The 9,883-nt window shown below is 35.3% G+C and overlaps 1 long non-coding RNA gene across 1 annotated transcript; it reads left to right on the top strand.

The window, feature by feature from the left end:
* The first annotated feature begins 244 nt into the window (after positions 1–244).
* Positions 245–1,292, top strand: LOC128286576 (uncharacterized). The gene is made up of 2 exons (XR_008277189.1): positions 245–323; positions 1,051–1,292. It is a non-coding gene; the product is annotated as an uncharacterized LOC128286576 (long non-coding RNA).
* Positions 1,293–9,883: the final 8,591 nt, after the last annotated feature.

Consider the following 9,883-nt stretch of genomic DNA (forward strand, 5'->3'; position numbering starts at 1 on the left):
AATGTTGAAGAATGTTTGTGAAATTGCAAGTATATTCGGCCTTAGGTAGCCTATTGATGGCCTTAGCTTTTCCTTGATGCTTGAATGAATTGTATTGAATTGCTTGATGTAGTATAAAATGTGCATGACCATTGTGTATTCAAGCTAAAGGGTGGCCATATGACCATTTAAACTCCTTGTCATATTCGGCCATAAGCTAGCATAATGAGGTTTTAATAAATTGAATTTGTTTGAATTAGCTCAAGAGCTTAGAGGGCCACAATTGGACAAGGGGAAGGAAAAAGTGATCGAATAGCCGTAAAAGCCGTTCGACAACATCCGAGGTAAGTCCTCAAGAAGTGACCCTACTTGAATTATGTGAAATGAAATATGGATGTGTAATGATTATTGATTTATGTGTGTATGAGTATTTGAATGATACCCGGCTAAGTCCCAAGGCGATTATGCTAGTGATTACATTTGTGTTTGAGCCTTAGTAACGAAAATGAAACATGAATGTCTAATGATTATTGATGTATGTGTGCATGAGCAATTGAATGATATCCGGGCTAAGTCCCGACGACATTTATGCTGGAAATTATATCCGGTTAAGACCAAGGCAATTGTGCTAGTGGCTACATCCGGCTAAGACCAAGGCATTCGTGCGAGTCGTTCTATCCGGCTAAGACCAAGGCATTCGTGCACGTGGTTATATCCGGTTGTATTCAAGAAGCTTGGGCTGGAGGTGAGTGTTGGCTGCTGTAATAAATTCCATTAGTACGCTCGAAAAGCCCAAAGAATAAGGTATGATTATATGTGCATTGGAAAAGTCGACATGCTTGAGCAACATTCGCTCAATCGACTAACGAATTTCAGCTATTGAATTGGTTGATACCTTGTGAAAGTATATAATGATGAAGTGTGAAGTAAGAATGATTATGTGAATGTGTATTAATGAAATGATGCATTTGGCTATGTGAATGTATTGCTTTAATTAAAGCTGATTTTATTCCTTGAGACTTACTAAGCATAAAAATGCTTACCCCGTTGCTTTGGCTCTCTGTTTTATAGATTTTGCTCGATAGCAATCGGATTCGGGATCATTAAAGTCGAAGTCATCTACACTATCAAAGCCTCCATTTTGGTATAAATTTTTGGTTGAACTTTGAAATGGCATGTATAGGACTACCCCTTGTTGGTTCAAATATGTTGTGATGTATATGTGTACGGCCATGCGAAAATGGCTCGTAAAAGTGAAGTACGAACTTAGACTATTTGCGGTTTGTATATATATATATGGTGTCATGATGTGATTATGGATTGGAAATGGGAGTGTTGGTCACATGATCAGCCATTGGTATGGTTAAAATGATCATATGTGAACCTATGTATGGCAAGACTAGTTGGTTCATGGAGACTACAAAATAGGTAAGACCTACCTTAAAAACAGATGCTGCCAGCTGCAGTGACGTGAATGTGAAAAATCACCAAAATTTGTAGGAGTGGTATTAAATATTGAATAAGGTATTTAAATGAACCTTGATGAGTCTACTTTCATATGGAAGAAACGAAACGGTCATAGGAGTCACATGTTAAGAGATATTAAAGCTATTGTGAGACAGGGCCAGAACGGTTTCTGGGTCCCCTGTCGTAACTTTAAAAATTTACTATAAATTATCCAGAAATAATTAGGAGTCATGCCTTATATTTACAGATTCCATTTTGAGTCTAGTTTCATTAGAAACAAACGGAACAAGGATTAAAGCCCTGTACAGAGAGATATTCAAGTTGTAACGCGCGGAGGTCAGAGCAGTCGATCCCTGTAACATGGGTGACTTTAACTAATAAACTGTACCAATTGGCCCAACCAAAAATTCAATAAATAAATCCATGGATGGATATATGAGTATAAATTCAGGGAAAATTTACGAAACCAGTTTCCGAGTTTTGAAACTCGAGATATGATTTTTAAGGCGACAGTGACGCAGTTTTCCAGCCTGACTGGAAATGTCAATTGGTGGGCGAAGTATGTGGATTTAGCTTGTTAACCCCTCGTGTCCGACACCGGCGATGGTCTCGGGTTCGGGGTGTTACACCTCGAAACCACTATTCTAATTTCACTGAAATTGGGCTGTTACAACTCTCTCCTCTTAAGGATTTTCGTCCTCGAAAATCTTACCAGTGAAGAGATTCGGGTACTGCCTTTTCATGATATCTTTAGGTTCCCAAGTAGCTTCTTCAATTCCATATTTCTGCCAAAGAACCTTTACCAGTGCTATCTTTTTATTTCTAAATTCTTTTGTTTCTCGTTCTAAAATCTTAATTGGTTCCTCACTATACGTCACGTCGGGCTAAATTTCTACTTTTTTTGGAGAGATAACATGTGATGGATCCGATCGATACTGTCTTAACATTGTCACATGAAAAACATTGTGAATTGTTTTAAGTTCTCTCAGTAATGCTAACCGATAAGCTACCGGTCCAATTCTTTCAATGATATCATATGGTCCAATAAACCAAGGACTTAATTTTCCTTTACGACCAAAATAGAAAAATTTCTTCTAGGGTGACACTTTCAAGAATACCTTATCACCAATCTTAAACTCAATTTCCTTTCTTTTAAGATCAGCATAAGACTTTTGTCTGTCTGAAGTTGCTTTTAAGCTGTCTTGTATCACTTTTACCTTTTCTTCAGTTTCTCGAATTAAATCAATGCCATGAATATTCTTTTCACTGAGCTTTGTCCAGTACAATGGTGTTTTACATTTCCGACCATATAAAGCTTCATACGGTGCCATTTTAATACTAGATTGGTTGCTATTATTACAGGAAAATTCAATCAGAGGCAAATACCTTTCCCAGTTACCTTCAAATTCAAGCACACAACACCGTAACATGTCTTCTAAGATCTGGATCACCCGTTCTGATTGATCATCAGTTTGAGGATGGAATGCAATACTAAAATGCAACTGTCTTCCCACTGCTTCTTGCAATTTATACCAAAATTGGGATGTAAAACAAGGATCTCTATCAGAAACAATAGAAACTGGTACACCATGCAATCTAAAAATCTCAGAGACATACAATTCGGCTAATTTATCCAATGAAAAGTCCATACGTACTAGTATAAAATGTGCCGATTTTGTTAACCTGTCAACAACTACCCAAATGGTATCTTTCTTTCTTAGTGACATAGGCAATCCGTTACAAAGTTCATGGTAATCCTTTCCTATTACCACTCCGGTATATTGATTGGCTGTAATAACCCTGAAGGCATCTGATGCTCAGCTTTCACTTGTTGACATATTAAACATTTGGCTACGAATTCAGAAATATCTCTTTTCAATCCCGGCCACCAATACATCTTTTTCAAATCATTATACATTTTATTACTACCAGGATGAACTGACATCGTACCATTATGAGCTTCATACAAAAGCTTTTGTACCAGTTCTGAGTTCTTCGGAACACATATTCTGTTTTTAAGCAACAAGCAATCATCAGACCTAATTTGAAACTCTGAATCGAAATTCTTTTGACATTGTTCTCATTTAACTTGCAACTCATTGTCACTCTTTTATGCTTCATAAATTTGTTGTATAAATGTCGGTCTAGCTTTCAATTCATCTACAACCGAACCATCATCTGACAAAGATAATCGGGTGTTCATTGCTCTTAAAGTAAATAAAGATTTCCTACTCAGTGCATCTGCCACAACATTGGCCTTTCCTGGATGATAGTCAAAAATCAAATCATAATCCTTTATTAACTCGAGCCACCTGCGTTACCTTAAATTCAAGTCTTTTTGTGTCATTAAATGCTTCAGACTTTTATGGTCAGTGTAAATATGACATTTTTCACCATATAAATAATGTCACCATATTTTCAAAGCAAACACTATGGCTGCTAGCTTAAGATCATGTATCGGGTAATTTCTTTCATGTGGTTTAAGTTGTCTTGAAGCATAGCAACCACTTTACCTTCTTGCATCAAAACACAACCTAAACCATTTAAAGATGCATCACTATAAATTACAAATTCCTTACTCGATTCAGGTTGTACTAACATAGGTGCTTCAGTCAACAAAGTCATCAGTCTATCAAAACTCTACTGACATTGATCATTCCACTCGAATTTTACATCTTTCTGTAACAAACGAGTTATTGGAGAAGCAATCATTGAAAATCCTTTAACAAACCTCTGATAATATCCAGCTAGACCCAGAAAACTTCTAACCTCTGACACGTTCTTTGGTGGACTCCAATTAATAATTGCTGAAATTTTGTTCGGATCAACCCTGATGCCTTCAACAGATACAATATGACCAAGAAAGCTAACTTCTCGTAGCCAAAATTTACATTTACTAACCTTGGCATACAATTTTCTTCCCGTAAATTTTTCAAAACAATCATCAAATGTTCAACATGTTCATCTTCACTTCGAGAATAAACTAAAATATCATCTATGAATACCACGACAAACCTGTCTAGGTACGATCTAAAAATCCTATTCATTAAATCCATAAACACTGCTGGTGCATTTGTTAATCCAAATGGCATCACCAAGAATTAGTAATGACCATATTTAGTTCTGAAAGCTGTCCTTGGAACATTTGAATCCTTTACCCAGGGCTGGTAATAACCCAAATGAAGATTAATCTTTGAAAATACAGTAGCTCCCTTCAACTGATCAAATAAGTCATCAATTTAAGGTAGTGGATATTTATTCTTTATAGTGACTTTGTTGAGTTGCCGGTAATCAATACACAACCTCAAAGATCCATCTTTCTTCTTTACAAATAACACCGAAGCACCCCATGGTGAGAAACTAGGTTTAGCAAAACCCTTGTCAATTAATTCTTGTAACTGCGCCTTCAACTCTTTTAACTCGGCATGAGCTATTCGATAAGGTGCTATCGATATTGGTGTTGTTCCTGGAATTAAATCTATAGAGAATCCCACTTCTCTGATAGGTGGTAAGCCAGGCAATTCTTCTGGAAGAACATCTAGAAACTCACATATGACTAGCACGGATTGAATCTTTGACTCGGTTACCTTAGTATCCAACACATAAGCAAGATAAGCATCATACCCCTTCCTTATACATTTCTGTACTGCTATTGCTAAAATCATATTAAATAATCCATCTAGCTTGTTAGATTCAACATGAAGTAACTCACCATCTTGACATTTCAACACAATATACTTCTGCTTACAATTAACCACTGCATCATGTTGGGTTAACCAATCCATTCCCAATATCACATCGAATTCATCAAAAGGCAGTAGCATTAAATGATTTACCCTTTACCATAAGTGGATAGTTTTTACAAACTTTATCCACCTTTACACATTGACCCAAAGGATTTGAAACTTCCACCATAAATTCAGTGAATTCAATAGATAAATTTTTAACATCTATTAAATTTGTGCATATATACGAGTGTGTGGAACCAGGATCAATTAATGCAATAATATCAGTATCTAGTAAAGAAAAAGTACCAGTAACGACATCTGCCGCTGAAGCATATTCTCGGGCTCGTATGGCATATGTTCTTGGAGGAGCTCTGGCCTCAGATTTAGCATTTGAATCTTTTGTAGCACTTCGGCTACCACTAACATTTCTGGGGTGTCTAGGTGGTCTGCCCCTTAAAGTAGTGCTACCTAGTTTTGAAGTCTGTTCAGCATCTCTTTCTACTATTTCTGGACAATCTTTCAGGAAATGATCAAATGAACCACATTTGTAACATGCACCGATTTTCATTCAACATTCCTCATGATAAAATTTGTTACAATGTTTAATTTTGGCCTCACATTTCCCATACTTCCAACACTAGTCACTGACGGTGACGAAGACTGCGATTAAAGCGTTGAAAACCACGCTCTTGACTTGAATACCTAGCTGAAGTAGTAGATCCTTCTTGATACCTCTTTGATTTCTTTGAAGAAAATGATTGAGACCTACTAATAGGTCTTTTCCCAGAGAATCGGGCTTCTCTATTTGCCTTCTTCTTTTCTTTACTTAGCTCTTCACTTTCTTTGCACGATCAGCAAGTGCTGCAAACTCTCTTATTTCCAAAATACCAATCTGTAATTTTATATTTTCATTTAATCCTTCCTCGAAATGTTTACACATTTCTGTCTCTGTTTGTACCCATTCACTAGAATATTGGTTTAACTGAACAAACTCCCTTTCATATTCCGCAACGGACCTGTTCCCTTGCTTTAATTCTAGAAATTCTTTCCTTTTTCTGATCTAAGAATCTTTGACTAATATATTTCTTTCTGAACTCAGATTGAAAGAATTCCCAAGTAATATTTTCTTTTGGAACTACTAAACTTACTGTTTTCCACCAGTGATAAGCCGTGTCCTTTAACAAAGATACAACACATATCAAGCATTCAGCTAGAGTACATGATAATTCGTCCAACACTCGGGTAGTATTTTCCAGCCAGAATTTAGCTTTTTCTGGATCATCTTCAATTGTAGCTCTAAATTCCTCAGCTCCATATTTTTTGAGTTTATCCACTAGAGCTTTACCAATTCTAACAGTTTCAGTACCCGATGGTCTCTCAAGAACAGACTGAGTATTTGGTGGGGGAGGTTGTGATTGGAAAGTAGTTGAATTTCTTCTCAAATATTAAAGAAACCATTTATCCAACATTTCAAAGAAATCCTCTTTAGCATATTCACTTCGGCCCTCTGATTCGGACCTTCTACTACTACTACCATTTATAGCTCGTCGTATGAAAGCTTGAGAAGCGCTCTCAGCTTCCTCAGATTCTGCTCTTGCTCGATTGGAAGACATTTACTATATGAAAAACACATTTAAAATGGTCAGAATATATCACATTATCATCAATTATATAATGGCATGTATAGCTAAATTCACACTTGCTACGTTAGTCTGAGAATCGACTAAATCGTAGCTCTTATACCAATAAATGTAACACCCCTAACCCGTATCCATCACTGAAATAGGGTTACGAGGCATTATTAGATTTTTACACTAACATTTATACAAAACTGAGTTATAAATATGCATTTCAAATCAATTCTATTCAAATATTCAACTTAAAGTCCCTAATATGGGCCTACGGGGCCCAAAACATGCTTTGGAAATGGTTCAGGACTAAATAGCAACTTTGAAAATTTTTCCTTGAAGATAGGGGCACACGCCCGTTGAGATCCCATGGCCATGTGGCCAGCCGTGTGGAATTCTAACTTACAATTTCTTAAGTATCAAAGGGGCACCGGCCTGGGCACACGCCCATGTGGCCAGGCCGTGTAGTACACTGATCTTTCACCATTTTTAAGCCATTTTTACACAGTTTTGACACACGGCCATGCTTGAAACCCCTGTCCTTCACACGACCAAGACACCCAGTCGTGTCTTCTACCTATGTACTACCCTGACTTCATATTTAAAGATGCAGGGGACACATGGTCATTTCACATGCTTGTGGGCTATCCGTGTGTCACACACGGCTTAGACACAAGCTCGTGCATCTTACCCATGTGGATGAAATAAGGCCATTTTCTAGCCCAATTTCTCACCCAAGCTTAACCATTTTCCTACATGAAAACTTATAAATATATACCATCCATTTCAACCAATTTCCATAATTCAATCTAACATTTCCAACTTTTAAACATACTTTAAAGCTTACCTTTACATTGGTTTGTAAATCAAGTTTTATGACAGGTGATTTGTATCTTGTTGATTATGAACATACCACATTATCACAAAATACATATTACTAGCCATTCCAATGGCTAAGTTGTAAACAAACATATTACATCATCATTTGGCCTCATTAGCCTATACATGCCATTATATCAAAATGAGTTTATCGTTTATACCAATATTAAATAGTTGATAGTGTGATGATACTCCGACCCGATCCAACCTTCATAAGCTTCAAGCACTATAAAACAGAGAAAAATAAACCTAGTAAGCATTATATGCTTAGTAAGTTCATATAACCAAACTACACTTACCACTCATATATAACAAGTAAATCACACATAAAGCAATTTATCCATCAATTTAGCAAACTAGCAAATATGACCTATACACAATCATTCAACCAAATTTGGTTAGTACAAAAACATTATTATGCATAGATGATCTCATCATGTCATTTCTTCTTATTTCACTTGTAAAAACATTTCCGTTGAATTTTTGAATTTCTGATGGACTTTTCCTTTTCTAGTTGTACACTCGAGGTGTAAATTCCCTTTTCAAGTGGTACACGCGAAGTGTACATACCCTTTTCATTTTTTACACTCAAAGTGCACATAACCTTTTCAAGTGTACACATATAGTGTACCTTTCCTTTTCAAGTGGTATACACAAAGTGTACCTTTCCTTTTCATATGGTATACACAAAGCATACCTTTCCTTTTCAAGTGTACACACAAAGTGTACATAACCTTTTCAAGTTGTACCATTTGGGTACATAAATCCTTTTCAAGTATCACTCTTTCGGGTTACATTCCTTTTCATAATAAGATCAAAAGATTATCCCTTTCGAAACAACCTTTACTGCAACATATGCATGATCTCATATACAAGGTAATCACCTGTCCAATCGGAAATCAATATTCAAACGGATTCATGTAATATTTCATCATTTACATGTAAATCACAAATCAAGATTGATTTATTACATGTACATACCAATTACAAATCATAATGCACAATATTCAACAATCAATTCAACACATTTACATGCTTAATTTAGTTATACGAACTTACCTCGGGAATTGATCGTATCTACTAATTCGAAACTTTTTCTTTCCCTCAATCTTTTTCTTTGTTCGACACTTCCGGATCTATATAAATAAATTTAATCATCAATTCTATGATTTTTACATTCAATCAAGACCACTTCACATTTTAGGCAAAAGTACTATTTTGCCCCTAAACTTTTTATTAATTCCAATTTCGTCCCTAGGCTCGGAAATTGAAATTCATACAATTTACTCCTTATTTAAAGCTTATTCAAAATTTCAATATAACTTTTACAGCACATGTATTTCATAATTTTTAGAATTTTTCCAAGAATTTCACTACTTTGCAATTTAGTCCCTACACTTGTTTTCACTAAAAATCACCTTGTAAAAGTGACTTATCTATCAATAATCTTTCACTTTCTATCAAAAACTTTCAATTTACAACATATTCATCCATGGGTAATTTTCTAAACTTTGATTTTCTTTCAATTTAATCACCCAAATAAAGAAATTAAGCTTTCCCGATCTCAAAAATATAAAAATCACTAAAATCGGGATATAGAACTTACCAAATCAAGCTTGAGAAATTTCCTTTCTCTCTCCTAGGGTTTCCATGTAATTGATGAAGAATAAGATGATATAAAATGGATTTAATTCTACTTAATCATTTATCATAATTTATTTAATTCAATTTCCAATTTAGTCCTTAACCTTTTTCAATTTTTCCATGGATGACTCATTAAAAATATCTACATGGTTTTCATCAATGGTCTAATTGCCATATAAGGACTTCTCATTTTTAATTCTATAGCTATTTAATCCCTATAACTACTAGAATTCAAATTTGACATTTTATTCAATTTAGTCCTTTTTGCAATTAGACACATAATTGATAAAATTTTTTGATAAAAATTTTCATCGAATATTTCTATCATAATACCTATCATTTTATGAAATTTAAATAATTTCATTTTTCGGACTCGAATTTGTGGTCCCAAAACCACTATTCCGATTTCACTGAAATTGGGCTGTTACATTGTAGATGGAAGTGGTTGGGAGTGTACAATTGAATTTCAGGGTTGAATTATAAACTGTCATATTTTATCGGAGTTAAATTATATATTGTCACATGAAACGTAATGGTTATGCCATTAAAGGGTGGAGG

This window comes from Gossypium arboreum, chromosome 13 (assembly GCF_025698485.1).
Source record: "Gossypium arboreum isolate Shixiya-1 chromosome 13, ASM2569848v2, whole genome shotgun sequence".
NCBI lineage: Eukaryota > Viridiplantae > Streptophyta > Magnoliopsida > Malvales > Malvaceae > Gossypium > Gossypium arboreum.